The following is a 16,010-nucleotide window of genomic DNA, read 5'->3' as shown; positions in this document are numbered from 1 at the left end:
GCGATCTTGCACTTCCTTCTGCCATCTCTCATTTCCATGAAGGGCATCGCAGTCCACTCACTCAGGCATCCAAGTCAGAAACTATGTGATGCTTCTCTCTCTCTCTCCCCCCAGATCCATTCAGTCACCAAATTTAGCAAATTGGGCTTCCTTAATTTCACTCCAATGCCCCCCTTCCTTTACAGCCCCATCACTGGTGACTTGGTTCAAGGTTCTCTTCATCTTATCTAGACTATGGCCTCCCAACTGGAGTCCCAGTCTCCAATTTGACACCTCTCCACCCCATCTTCCACACGACTACCAGAGAGATATTTCTAAAAGACAAATATGACCAGGTTTATCTCCCTGATTAAAAGTCTTCAACAGCTGGCACAGAACCAAGATGGCGGAGTAGAAGGACGTGCTGTCACTCCCTTTTGTGAGAACACCAGAATCACAGCTAGCTGCAGGACAATCATCAACAGGAGGACACTGGAGCTCACCAGAAAGGGTACCCCACATCCAAAGACAAAGGAGAAGCCACAATGAGATGGTAGGAGGGGCGCAATCACAGTAAAATCAAATCCCATAACTGCTGGGTGGGTGACTCACAGACTGGAGAACACTTATACCACAGAAGTCCACCCACTGGAGTGAAGGTTCTGAGCCCCACGTCAGGCTTCCCAACCTGGGGGTCCGGCAATGGGAGAAGGAATTCCTAGAGAATCAGACTTTGAAGCCTAGTGGGATTTGATTGTAGGACTTCGACAGGACTGGGGGAAACAGAGACTCCACTCTTGGAGGGCACACACAAAGTAGTGTGCGCATCGGGACCCAGGGGAAGGAGCAGTGACCCCAGGGGAGACTGAGCCAGACCTACCTGCTAGTGTTGGAGGGTCTCCTGCAGAGGTGGGGGGTGGCTGTGGCTCACCGTGGGGATGAGGACACTGGCGGCGGAGGTTCTGGGGGTGCTCCTTGGCTTGAGCCCTCCCAGAGTCTGTCATTGGCCCCACCAAAGAGCCCAGGTAGGCTCCAATGATGCGTTGCCTCAGGCCAAACAACCAAAAGGGAGGAAACCCAGCCCCACCCGTCAGCAGTCAAGTGGATTAAAGTTTTATTGAGCTCTGCCCACCAGAGCAACAGTCAGCTCTACCCACCACCAGTCCCTCCCATCAGGAAAATTACACAGGCCTCTTAGATAGCCTCATCCACCAGAGGGCAGACAGCAGAAGCAAGAAGAACTACAATCCTGCAGCCTGTGGAAGAAAAACCACACTCACAGAAAGACAGACAAGATGAAAAGGCAGAGGGCTATGTACCAGATGAAGGAACAAGATAAAACCCCAGAAAAACAACTAAATGAAGTGGAGATAGGCAACCTTCCAGAAAAAGAATTCAGAATAATGATAGTGAAGATGATCCAGGACCTCAGAAAAAGAATGGAGGCAAAGATCAAGAAGATGCAAGAAATGTTTAACAAAGACCTAGAAGAATTAAAGAACAAACAAACAGAGATGAACAATACAATAACTGAAATGAAAACTACACTAGAACGAATCAATAGCAGAATAACTGTAACAGAATTACTGAGGCAGAAGAACGGATAAGTGACCTGGAAGACAGAATGGCAGAATTCACTGCTGTGGAACAGACTAAAGAAAAAAGAATGAAAAGAAATGAAGACAGCCTAAGAGACCTCTGGGACAACATTAAATGCAACAACGTTCACATTATAGGGGTCCCAGAAGGAGAAGAGAGAGAGAAAGGACCAGAGAAAATATTTGAAGAGATTATAGTCGAAAACTTCCCTAACATGGGAAAGGAAATAGCCACCCAAGTCCAGGAAGCACAGCGAGTCCCATAAAGGATAAACCCAAGGAGAAACATGCCAAGGCACATAGTCATCAAACTGGCAAAAATTAAAGACAAAGAAAAATTATTGAAAGCAGCAAGGGAAAAATGACAAATAACATACAAGGGAACTCCCATAAGGTTAACAGCTGATTTCTCAGCAGAAACTCTCCAGGCCAGAAGGGAGTGGCAGGATATACTTAAAGTGGTGAAAGGGAAGAACCTACAACCAAGATTACTCTACCTGGCAAGGATCTCATTCAGATTCGATGGAGAAGTCAAAAGCTTAACAGACAAGCAAAAGGTGAGAGAATTCAGCACCACCAAACCAGCTCTACAACAAATGCTAAAGGAACTTCTCTAAGTGGGAAACACAAGAGAAGAAAAGGACCTACAAAAACAAACCCAAAACAATTAAGAAAATGGTCATAGGAACATACATATTGATAATTACCTTAAACGTGAATGGATTAAATGCTCCAACCAAAAGACACAGGCTTGCTGAATGGATACAAAAACAAGATCAATATATATGCTGTCTACAAGAGACCCACTTCAGACGTAGGGACACATACAGACTGAAAGTGAGGGGATGGAAAAAGATATTCCATGCAAATGGAAATCAAAAGAAAGCTGGAGTAGCAACACTCATATCAGATAAAATAGACCTTAAAATAAAGAATGTTACAAGAGACAAAGAAGGACACTACATAATGATAAAGGGATCAATCCAAGAGGAAGAAATAACAATTATAAACATATATGCACCCAACATAGGAGCACCTCAATACATAAGGCAACTGCTAACAGCTATAAAAGAGGAAATCGACAGTAACACAATAATAGTGGGGGACTTTAACACCTCACTTACACCAATGGACAGATCATCCAAAATGAAAATAAATAAGGAAACAGAAGCTTTAAATGACACAATAGACCAGATAGATTTAATTGATATTTATAAGACATTCCATCCAAAACAGCAGATTACACTTTCTTCTCAAGTGTGCACGGAACATTCTCCAGGATAGATCACATCTTGGGTCACAAATCAAGCCTCAATAAATTTAAGAAAATTGAAATCATATCAAACATCTTTTCTGACCACAACACTATGAGATTAGAAATGAATTACAGGGGGGCTTCCCTGGTGGTGCAGTGGTTGAGAATCTGCCTGCCAATGCAGGGGACATGGGTTCGAGCCCTGGTCTGGGAGGATCCCACATGCCATGGAGCAACTAGGCCCGTGAGCCACAACTACTGAGCCTGCGCATCTGGAGCCGTGCTCCGCAACAAGAGAGGCCGCAACAGTGAGAGGCCCGCGCACCGCGATGAAGAGTGGCCCCCGCTCACCACAACTAGAGAAAGCCCTCGCACAGAAACAAAGACCCAACACAGCCATAAATAAATTAATTAATTAAAAAAAAAAGATGGGATAGCAACTCTTATTTCTAAAAAACAAAAAAAAAGAATCTGACTGCCAATGCAGGGGACATAGGTTCGAGCCCTGGTCTGGGAAGATCCCACATGCTGCGGAGCAACTAAGCCCAAGAGCGACAACTACTGAGCCTGCACGTCTGGAACCTGTGCTCCGCAACGGGAGAGGCCGTGACAGTGAGAGGCCCGCGCACTGCGATGAAGAGTGGCCCCCACTCGCCACAGCTGGAGAAAGCCCTCGCACAGAAACGAAGACCCAACACAGCCAAAAATAAATAAATAAATAAATAAATAAATAAATAAATAAATAAATTTATTAAAAAAAAGAAATGAATTACAGGGAAAAAAACGTAAAAACACAAACACATGGAAGTTAAACAATACGTTACTAAATAACCAAGAGATCACTGAAGAAATCAAAGAGGAAATCAAAAAATACCTAGAGACAAATGACAATGGAAACACGATGATCCAAAACCTATGGGATGCAACAAAAGCAGTTCTAAGAGGGAAGTTTATAGCTATACAAGCCTACTCAAGAAACAAGAAAAATCTCAAATAAACAATCTAACCTTACACTTAAAGGAACTAAGAAGAACAAACAAAACCCAAAGTTAGCAGAAGGAAAGAAATCATCAAGATCAGAGCAGAAATAAATGAAATAGAAACAAAGAAAACAATAGCAAAGATCAATAAAACTAAAAGCTGGTTCTTTGAGAAGATAAACAAAATTCGTAAACCATTAGCCAGACTTATCAAGAAAAAGAGGGAGAGGACTCAAATCAATAAAACTAGAAATGAAAAAGGAGAAATTACAACAGGCACTGCAGAAATACAAAGCATCCTAAGAGACTACTACAACCAACTCTATGCCAATAAAATGGACAACCTGGAAGAAATGGACAAATTCTTAGAAAGGTATAACCTTCCAAGACTGAACCAGGAAGAAATAGAAAATATGAACAGACCAATCACAAGTAATGAAATTGAAATTGTGATTAAAAATCTTCCAACAGACAAAAGTCCAGGACCAGATGGCTTCACAGGTGAATTCTATCAAACATTCTGAGAAGAGCTAACACCCATCCTTCTCAAACTCTTCCAAAAAATTGCATAGGAAGGAACACTCCCAAACTCATTCTATGAGGCCACCATCACCCTGATACCAAAACCAGACAAAGCTACTACAAAAAAAGAAAATTACAGACCAATATCACTGATGAATATAGATGCAAAAATCCTCAACAAAATACTAGCAAACAGAATCCAACAACACATTAAAAGGTTCATACACCATGATCAAGTTGGATTTATCCCAGGGATGCAAGGATTCTTCAATATATGCAAATCAAGCAATGTGATACACCATATTAACAAACTGAAGAATAAAAACCATATGATCATCTCAATAGATGCAGAAAAAGCTTCTGACAAAATTCAACACCCATTTATGATAAAAACTCTCCAGAAAGTGGGCATAGAGGGAACCTACCTCAACATAATAAAGGCCATATACGACAAACCCACAGCAAGCATCATTCTCAATGGTGAAAAACTGAAAGTATTTCCTGTAAGATCAGGAACAAGACAAGGATATCCACTCTCACCACTATTATTCAACATAGTTTTGGAAGTCTTAGCCACAGCAATCAGAGAAGAAAAAGAAATAAAAGAATACAAATTGGAATAGAAGAAGTAAAACTGTCCCTGTTTGCAGATGACATGATACTATACATAGAGAATCCTAAAAATGCCACCAAAAAACTACTAGAGCTAATCAATGAATTTGGTAAAGTTGCAGGATACAAAATTAATGCACAGAAATCTCTTGCATTCCTATACACTAATGATGAAAAATCTGAAAGAGAAATTAAGGAAACACTCCCATTTACCATTGCAACAAAAAGAATAAAATACCTAGGAATAAACCTACCTAGGGAGACAAAAGACCTGTATGCAGAAAACTATAAGACACTGATGAAAGAAATTAAAGATGATACCAACAGATGGAGAGATATACCATGTTCTTGGATTGGAAGAATCAATATTGTGAAAATGACTATACTATCCAAAGCAATCTACAGATTCAGTGCAATCCCTATCAAATTACCAATGGCAGTTTTTACGGAACTAGAACAAAAAAATCTTAAAATTTGTATGGAGACACAAACGACCCCGAATAGCCAAAGCAGTCTTGAGGGAAAAAAAACAGAGCTGGAGGAATCAGACTCCCTGACTTCAGACTATACTACAAAGCTACAGTAATCAGGACAATATGGTACTTGCACAAAAACAGAAACATAGATCAATGGAACAAGATTGAAAGCCCAGAGATAAACCCACGCACCTATGGTCAACTAATCTATGACAAAGGAGGCAAGGATATAAAATGGAGAAAAGACAATCTCTTCAATAAGTGGTGCTGGGAAAACGGGACAGCTACATGTAAAAGAATGAAATTAGAACACTACCTAACACCATACACAAAAATAACCTCAAAATGGATTCGAGACATAAATGTAAGACCAGGCACTATAAAACTCAGAGGAAAACATAGGAAGAACACTCTGACATAAATCACAGCAAGATCTTTTTTGATCCACCTCCTAGAGTAATGGAAATAAAAACAAAAATAAACAAATGGGACCTAATGAAACTTAAAAGCTTTTGCACAGCAAAGGAAACCATAAACAAGACGAAAAGACAACCCTCAGAATGGGAGAAAATATTTGCAAATGAATCAACAGACAAAGGATTAATCTCCAAAATATATAAAGAGCTCATGCAGCTCAATATTAAAGAAACAAACAACCCAATCCAAAAATGGGCAGAAGACCTAAGTAGACATTTCACCAAAGAAGACATACAGATGGCCTAGAAGCACATGAAAAGCTGCTCAACATCACTAATTATTAGAGAAATGCAAATCAAAACTACAGTGAGGTATCACCTCACACCAGTTAGAATAGGCATCATCAGAAAATCTACAAACAACAAATGCTGGAGAGGGTGTGGAGAAAAGGGAACCCTCTTACACTGTTGGTGGGAATGTAAATTGATACTGCCACTATGGAGAACAGTATGGAGGTTCCTTAAAAAACTAAAACTAGAACTACCATACGACCCAGCAATCCCACTCCTGGGCATATACCCAGAGAAAACCATAATTCAAAAAGACACATGCACCCCAATGTTCATTGCAGCACTATCAATAGCCAGGTCATGGAAGCAACCTAAATGCCCATTGACAGATGAATGGATAAAGAAGTTGTGGTACATATATACAATGGAATATTACTCAGCCATAAAAAGGAACGAAATTGGGTCATTTGTGGAGACGTGGATGGATCTAGAGACTGTCATACAGAGTGAAGTAAATCAGAAAGAGAAAAACAAATATCGTATATTAATTCATGTATGTGGAACCTAGAAAAATGGTACAGATGAAACGGTTTGCAGGGCAGAAGTTGAGACACAGATGTAGAGAACAAACGTATGGACACCAAGGGGGGAAAGCCACGGTGGGGTGGGGATGGTGGTGTGATGAATTGGGCGATTGGGATTGACATGTATACACTGATGTGTATAAAGTTGATGACTAATAAGAACCTACTGTATAAAAAAGTAAATAAAATAAAATTCAAAAATTAAAAAAAAGGATAATAAGGGAATATTATGAAAAGTAAAGCATTAGGCTAATAAATTCAACAACTTAGAAAAAAATGGACAAATTCCTTGAAAAACACAACTTACCAAAACTAATAAAATGAATTAGAAAACCTGAATATCTACTAAAGTTATTAATTCATTATCAAAAACCTTCCCCAAAGACAACTCCAAGCCCAGATCATTTTGCTGATGAATTCTATCAAATACTCTGCAAAATTCTATCAGACACAATACCAAAGAAGATAAAGGAATAGCTAACAAGCCCACAAAAATATGTGTGATATAATTAGTCTTCAGGGAAATGCAGATCAAAATCCCATGAAGTGATATTACTTCATACACATTGGAATGGTTAAATGTAAAAAGGCATTGTGACATCAAATGCTGGCAAGTATCTGGAGCCACCAGAACTTTCATACATCGCTTGTGCACTACTACCCCTTTGGAAAACTTTCTGGCACTTTCTTACAAAGTTAAAAATAAGCCTATTCTATGACCCATAAATTCCACTTCTGGGTATTTGCCCAAGATAAATTAAAACATATGATCATGAAAATACTTGCACAAGAATGTCTACAGGAGCTTTTTAAAAATTGGGTACAAGCTTTCAGCTATAAATAAATACATTCTGAGGGTCTAATGTACAGCATGGTAACTATAGTTGATAATATGGAATTGTACACTTGAAATTTGCAGAGAGGAGACTGTATGTTGTGTTCTCAGCACACAAACAAAAACGAGTTAACTATGTGAGGTGATGGCTGTTAATTGACTTGAATTTGGTAATCATTTCACAACGCATATGTACATCAAATCATCCAGTTATACACTTTAAGTATAAACATTTTATTTGTCAATTACTCCTCCATAAAGGTGGAAAAAATAAATAAAAATTAATAGTTCCAAATTGGAAACAAATGAATGTCCTTCAACAAGAAATTTGAAAAAATACAGTTTATTTGTACACTGGAATGGTGCTTAGCAACAGAAAGGGAACAAATTACTAATAAATCACAGCACTGATGAATCTCACAGACATCATGTTGATGGAAGAAAACAGTATGCAAAATGTAATTCCATTTGTGTGAAGTTCAAGAACAAGCAAAAGTAAACCTATGTTGATTTGCCTCTCTGGGCTTGGAGGATTGACTGAGAAGGGGCATGAACAGCAGTTTGCTGGAAAACTGGCTCTCGGGGGCAGCGGGGCATGGGGGAATCTCTGGTTTGTAGTATTTGCTGATTTCCCATCATGGCCCTCTTTAAGGTAACAACAGGATATGGGGATGAGATGTCTGGAATTGCCTGTGTGGGAGCTATCTCCTGCACACCACTGGCCCCAGGAGACTTTTCTGGGTTGATGGAAATGCTTTGTACTTTGACTGGGGTGGTAGTTACTTTGGTGTACACAGTTGCCCAAACTCACTGCACTGTATAATAAAGATCTGCATATTTCACTGTAAAAAAAAAACCAACTCTTCAACAGCTTCTGTTGTCTACAGGATAAAGTCCAAACTCCCTCCTAAGGGATAAAAGCCCTTCATAATCCAGCCCGTCCCTACTTTTCCAGATTTACCGTTACTCCAGACCATAGTATCAGCTTAGCTCTCTGCATGAGTTTACTCTTGTTCCTCCCTCTCCCTGGAGTAACCTTCCCTACTATGTCCTTATAATAAATAACTTTATGACTCAACTCAGCTCAAAATCACCTCCTATATAAAGCCCTTCTGGATCCACGCTTCTCGCAGGTAGAACAGACAGTTGTGCAAGACTAGAGTTCTAGAGATTTGCTGTACAACATCGTGCTTATAGTTAACAATATCGTATCGTACACTTACAATGTTCAGAGGGTAGATCTCACGTTAAGTGTTCTTAACACACACACACACACACACACACACAGAAGCTGTCACTACACAACCGAACACTAGCTGTTCTCCTCTCCCTCTGCTCCCAAACCTCAGATGCCAGAGTAAGAAGGGTTAGGTAAAGATATAAAGCCTACTTTCTGTGATCTTGTTACATATTAACTAAAAATATCAAATGTGTTTAAAGTAAAATTTTCTAGTTTGGATCTGAAATTCAAAATATTTAATAACAATTACAGAAGAAGAAATAAAATGGCCCCTTGATACTTTATGTGTATAACTCTGTGCTGACTTCTAATGCAGTTATATTGTTGAGGTTTCCACATGCGTGATCTGTACAGAGACCTGGTCACCTTGGATGGGGATTCATCTTTTCCAGCATTGATCACCTTGGGAAGAGGATTTGCTGGACTCGGGTAAGGTATCAAAGACTCTGTCTTTCTCTTGATTGATAATCTGGATTTAGAGGCAGATATAACATTTCCTATAACTGTGTAGGAAATGAATTGGAGCAGGTCAAGACTAGAGAACCCTGGAGGCCGGGAGGCCATTGTAGGCAGTGTTGTAGCGTCTACACTAAAATTGATGATGGGAATTCCCTGGCGGTCCAGTGGTTAGGACTTGGCGCTTTCACTGCCTGGGCCAGGTTCGATCCCTGGTGGGGGGACTAAGATCCCACCACACTCTATGAGGCTCGGCCAAAAAAATAAAATTGATGATAACCTGCTTTAGAGTAATACAGAGATGAATTCATTGGAGAATTTCAAAATAAATGCTTTTTTTTTTTTTTTTTTTTAAACTTTATTTATTTATTTTTGGCTGTGTTGGGTCTTCGTTTCTGTGCGAGGGCTTTCTCCGGCTGCGGAGAGCGGGGACCACTCTTCATCGCAGTGCGCGGGCCTCTCACTGTCGCGGCCTCTCCCGTTGCGGAGCACAGGCTCCAGACGCGCAGGCTCAGTGGTTGTGGCTCACGGGCTTAGTTGCTCCGCAGCATGTGGGCTCTTCCCACACCAGGGCTCGAACCCGGTTCCCCTGCATTGGCAGGCAGATTCTTAACCACTGCGCCACCAGGGAAGCCCAATGCTTTTTGATTAAGTGATAAAGTCCCACAATTCAAGCACCCTCTCACCCTTTTCCTTATAACCTAGTTTCCATCCCCCTCAATAGATAACCATATTATTTCCTATTTGCCCTTCCAGAGGTTTTGTCAACATACATAAAGTCATTGCATTATATATACATATAATTTTGTTCCTTTCCTATTTTACACAAATGACAGCACACCACACATGCTATTTTGCACCTTGTTTTTGCAACTTAATCTGGAGATATGGGTATAATTTATCTGGGGGACATCAGTGCATGAAGAGTTTCCTCATTTTTATTATAGCTACATAGCATTGTATAGAATAGCTGCATCACTGTAGATTTTACCAGTCCCCATTGATGGACATTTAGTTTCCAATCAATAATGCTACAACCTTGTATATAAGTCATTTTGTCTGCATGCAAATAACTGTAGGGTACATTGCTATAAGTGAAAATCCTGAGTTAGAGGGTATATGCATTTCTAATTATGACCAATACTGTTAAATTGTCCTACATCGAGATTTTACCAATTCACACCGCCAACAAACTTTAGCATGCAACTGGAGGTCTTATTAAAACACAGCTTGGTGGGGCCCGGGTCCAGAGTCTCTGATTCAGAAGGTCTGATGTGGGACCCAAGAATTTGCATTTCTAACAAGTTCCCAGGTGGTGTTGCTATTGTTTGCTGGTCCAGGAACTAGACTTTGAAAACCACTGTAACAAAATGACTGGACTGCCACTGCACCGTGGAACTATCCTCTCGAAGTCAGCAGTGTCCTTGTCAATGTCGTGGTCTTTTCTCCATCTTCCTTTTCCTCGACTTTTCTGCTATATTTGAAACGTTTTCCTTTTTTTGAATCTTCTCTTCCTATTTGACTCTGTTAATGTTCTTTCCTGCTGTTGTTGTCTTGTTCTTTCAGTGACTTCCCTGCCACTTAACTGGTCCAGGCTCCATTTATTGACCCACAACTTTTCACCCCTAGAAAGCTCACTCCTTCTCAAGACTAGGAACACAGAGAGAAAGTAAAGGCTGAAGCAATCTTTTGATCCTAACAGGAGTGCTTGCGTTGCTGAGACAGAATCCAGATCCTGATGACATTACCTGAATCTTCTCTGTTTAGCCATACCTGAAGCCAGCCCCTCCCTTCACTTTTTCTTTCTTTGCCATCAGAGTAATAGATATACAGAGTTTAAAAAAATCAAACAGTAGAAGAAAACTGGAAATACTCTGCCCCACCTTTCCCCACTGCAGACCCCATTCTGCTCCCTGGAAGCAGGCTTGTTGCTGTGGAGAGTGTGCACTGCGTAACCCTTGCAGGTGTATTCACAGCACAGACATTATTTTCTTGCAAATGGCAGTGATTTTTTGTCTGTTTGTTTGTTTTGTTTGTTTTTCCTTTTTGGCCGCACTGCGTGGCAGGCAGAACTTCCCCAACCAGGGATCGAACCCCCAGCCCCTGTGGAGTCTTAACCACTGGACCACAAGGGAAGTCCGATAGTGTTTTTGGTTTTGCTTTTACAAAATCAAGATATTAAAATAACTTTCTTACAGGTTTATGTGTCTTGGAGAAGGGGAGCCTTCATTTAGTTTCCACGAAGGTGACCCTATGTACCTTCCATTCTTTTAGCTATTTCATCTGACGTTTGCTTCTGTATTTCTGTTTTTGAAAATTTTTTATTGCAGTATAGTTGATTTACAGTGTAGTGTTAATTACTACTGTACAGCAAAGTGATTCAGTTATACATACATATACATTCTTTTTTTATATTCTTTTCCATTATGGTTTATCATAAGATATTGAATATAGTTCTCTGTGCTATACAGTTGGACCTTGTCATTTATCCATTCTACATATAAAAGCTTACATCTGCTCACCCCAACCTCCCACTCCATCCCTCCTCCAATCCCCTCCCACTTGGCAACCACCAGTCTGTTCTCTATGTCCATGATTCTGTTTCTGTTTTGTAGACAGGTTCATTTGTGGCATATTTTAGATTCCACCTGTAAGTGTTAACATATGGTATTTGTCTTCTTTCTGACTGACTTCATTTAGTATGACAATCTCTAGGTCCAACCATGTTGCTGCAAATGGCGTTATTTTGTTCTTTTTTATGGCTGAGTAATATTCCATTGTATATATATATACCACATCTTCTTTATCCATTCATCTGTTGATGGACGTTTAGGTTGTTTCCATGTCTTGGCTATTGTGAGTAGTGCTGCCATGAACATAGGGGTGCATGTATCTTTTTGAATTATAGTTTTGTCTGGGTATATGCCCAGGAGTGGGATTGCTGGATCATATGGTAATTCTATTTTTAGTTTTCTGAGGAACCTCCATACTGTTTTCCATAGTGGCTGTACAAACTTACATTCCCATCAACAATGTAGGAGGGTCTCCTTTTCTACAGCCTCTACAGCATTTGTTGTTTATAGATTTTTAATGATGGCCATTCTGAGTGGTGTGATGTGGTACCTCATTGCTTCCGTATTTCTAAAGAATATGTTTACTTTGTTTTTTTATATATCAGTTTTAGATGTCAACTATTGACTTCTATTAATAAGGAAATCAGCATTTAGCTGACTTATCTCTTCCCCCACTTCCTCTATTCTCTCTCTTCCTCTGTTCTCTCATAGTAAATACATCATAAATTTTGGTTAAAACAATAGTATTGATATTATTATGACTCTGTAAATATTATTCAATGATAAGCAAGTAGTAATTACGATTAATGTGTCCTTCCCTGGGCCTTTCTTTTTTTTTTTTTTTTTTTTTGCTTTTCTGTTATTTAACTGTTTATTTCCCATCACCCTTATTTCCATTCTCTATTTAAGAAAGTCTTTTTTTTTTTTAATTTATTTTTATTTATTTATTTTTGGCTGTGTTGGGTCTTCGTTTCTGTGCGAGGGCTTTCTCTAGTTGCGGCGAGCGGGGGCCACTCCTCATCGCAGTGCGCAGGCCTCTCACTGTCGTGGCCTCTCTTGTTGCGGAGCACAGGCTCCAGACACGCAGGCTCAGCAGTTGTGGCTCACGGGCCTAGTTGCTCCGTGGCATGTGGGATCTTCCCAGACCAGGGCTCGAACCCGTGTCCCCTGCATCGGCAGGCAGATTCTCAACCACTGCGCCACCAGGGAAGCCCAAGAAATAGTCTTAAGCTGGGCTTCCCTGGTGGCGCAGTGGTTGAGAATCTGCCTGCTAATGCAGGGGACACGGGTTCGAGCCCTGGTCTGGGAAGATCCCACATGCCACGGAGCAGCTGGGCCCGTGAGCCACAATTGCTGAGCCTGCGCGTCTGGAGCCTGTGCCCCGCGACGGGAGGGGCCGCGATAGAGAAAGGCCCGCGCACCGCGATGAAGAGCGGTCCCCGCACCGCGATGAAGAGTGGCCCCCGCTTGCCGCAACTGGAGAAAGCCCTCGCACGAACCGAAGACCCAACACAGCCAAAAATAAATAAATAAATAAATAAAATCAAGTAAAAAAAAAAAAAAAAAAAGAAATAGTCTTAAGCTGGTCTGTAGAACAGCTTAAGACCCCTCAGTGGTTGCTCCTTGCCATTCAGTGGTCTGAGTGGTGGGAGCTGCAGACCAGTCTTTGGTGGCCAGCTGAGCGCTCCAGTCCTCAGCAGGGAACTGCTGGAAAGACACAGGGGGCACCTGTGCTCCTTCAGACCAGTCTGTGGCCTCAGGTTGAGTAGCAGTCAGCTCAGGAGCTGGAGCAGTCCATTCACCCTGGAATTCTCCCTGGGTCCCGGCCTTTTCAGCAGCAGCCTGCTCTTCCTTTTCGCTCTCCTCAGGATCTCTGTAGAAGTAGTGATCAGGCCTGACCTCCCAGGGGTGGTCACCGGAGATGGTGCTGTACGTGTGCAGAACTTCCTGAAGCAGCGTCCACTACATCAGACCAGCTGAGTGAGTTCTCCTGCTGGTGCGTGGTGCGGCCGTGTCCACACAGCACGGAGGAGTGTCTGTTACACAGAGCAGCGGTAGGCAGGTTAACGTAAGACGCCTCTGTGAGAGGCTGGTGGTCAACCCTGGGATCAGTAACCACTAGAAGTCAGAGAGCCACTCGCATCCGGCCAGTGAAGGTCCCAGGAGTGAAGCAGCCAGGAAGAGGAGTGGCTCCAGCGGCAGCAGCAAACTTCAGCACGGCTCACTCGCCGGGGTTCCTGGAGTATTTCACGTGACACTGACATCAGCCAGGTGTTCAATGGCAACAACAGCAAAAGCTGCCAGGAGAAGCTTCTCCCAGGTTCTCTTCAGATTTATGATGTAGATGCCATCACTTTTTGCAGATATGAAACCATAGGTAATCATGACTTAAATACATTTCATCTGCCTTCACTAATCAAGGTTATTTTAATTGCATGTCCTCCAAGCAGCATGTAGCCTAACTTGGAACTTGGAGTCAGCTGTGTCTAGTTCCATCTGAGCTGATTAAAACTGGTTAGGACCACCCACCCTCCAACAGGGCATGCACGCGTGCCCACTCGGTGACCTTTGACATCAGAGGGCTGAAGACTCCACCCTCAGATTGTGCTGAGCGCCTCCTCATTGGAACGTGGGGAGGCCTGTAGCTTATTACGCCTGCGCAGAACGACGATTACCGCACCTTTTTCCAATCACCTTTCCCCACTCTCCCCACACCTCAGACCGCCCTGCTCCCCTTCAGGGAGGCGGATTTGAGATTTGTTCTCCCATATCCTCGTATCCTTACTTGGTTGCCCTGTGAATAAACCCTGTCCTGGCTGCAAACTGCAGTGTCTCAGCATTTCGGCTTGCTGCACATCCCGCAAAATGAACCCGATTCGGCAACAGATGCTGTATTCCATTTGGAAGTCAAGGTTGATGCCACCAAGGTAGGTTCCTGCTGCAAGGAAGTTGAGGACACCCTCCTCCTTCATTTTCAGGCTATCAGGGGCTCTGGACATTGTGATAGTTTCCTTTTGAGTTAAGATGGGAACTCAGAACAATGCCATATGGACCCCTTTTTGGGTAACACAGAAAGGCTTGCTTTTCCCGATATTAATGATTGCCTTTCTTTTAAAAATTTGTTTGGTTTTCTGTATACCTATCCAACTATTTTTTTTAATTGTCAAATACTCATCAATATTATTCTCTACAATTCGTATTTATAGATTTCACTTTTGTTTGGGGGCTTCTTTCTACACTTATTTTTATATACTAATAGGTTTCAGGTGAGAGTGATAAGCTGGTAAACCAAACTTTTTGCTCTTGCGCCTCCAAATGGCAACATATAGAAGGCTTTCTCTGGGACCATTCAGTTTCTCAAAAGAATAATACTCCAATATCTAGTTAGGAGGCATGGGTTTGGCTGATGGAATTTCAAAAAGAGGAATGGGAAAAAAATGGGGGATAAGGAGTCACTATTCAGCATACAGATTTTTACTCATCAGCTTCCTGTAAGCACTTTCCACTTCCCAAAGTACCTTATACCTCCAAGTTCTGAGCCTCTCCTCAAATCAATGACCTACTGTCTTGCAAAACTGCAGCCACCTTGTCGGTTTATAACTTTATTCCTTTGTTTCACTTCAGTGGGTGTTTTGGAAAGAAAATGAGTGAATGCGGTCAATTCACTATGCTTTTCCAGACTCTCTTTCTCAAATTCATTTAACTCAGGAATTATATTCTTTCAGGATCTAATTTACTCAAAGTCATTTCTTTTTGCTTCTCATTCCTTGCTTTTGAGTTCCATTTCCTCTTGCTAAAGTATACCCTTTAGAGTTTAGGTGTTTGAGTGAAAAATTCTCCATTTTTGTCACTTCCATTAACAGCTTGGTTAAAATATTTCATTAACATCTTGGTTAATAAACAGATGGTTTATTACAAGGTGAACATACTTGTATTTGCTTCCCAAATCAAGAGTTTTGTCAGCCACACCAGAAGCCTGTGTTCTCCATTCCAATCACAAACCCCTCCCTCCCCCAAAAGTAATCACTATCTTGACTTTGATAGTCACCACTTTTAAAAATGTCTTTAAGTGTACCTCTAGACGCTGTAATTTAGTCTTAGTCTTTAATTTGATGTCTTTTAAAAAATACTTTATTGAAGTATAGTTGATTTATAATGTGTTAATTTCTACTGTACAGCAAAATGATTCAGTT

The 16,010-nt window shown here is 41.3% G+C and overlaps 1 pseudogene; it reads right to left on the bottom strand.

The window, feature by feature from the left end:
• Positions 1-13,416: 13,416 nt before the first annotated feature.
• On the bottom strand, positions 13,417-14,816 carry LOC103018671 (40S ribosomal protein SA-like; annotated as a pseudogene).
• Positions 14,817-16,010: the final 1,194 nt, after the last annotated feature.

This window comes from Balaenoptera acutorostrata, chromosome 10 (assembly GCF_949987535.1).
Source record: "Balaenoptera acutorostrata chromosome 10, mBalAcu1.1, whole genome shotgun sequence".
In the NCBI taxonomy this organism is placed as follows: Eukaryota; Metazoa; Chordata; class Mammalia; order Artiodactyla; family Balaenopteridae; genus Balaenoptera; species Balaenoptera acutorostrata.
The sequence above is the reverse complement of the archived record's forward strand: the minus strand, read 5'-3'. Positions and strand labels throughout refer to the sequence as shown.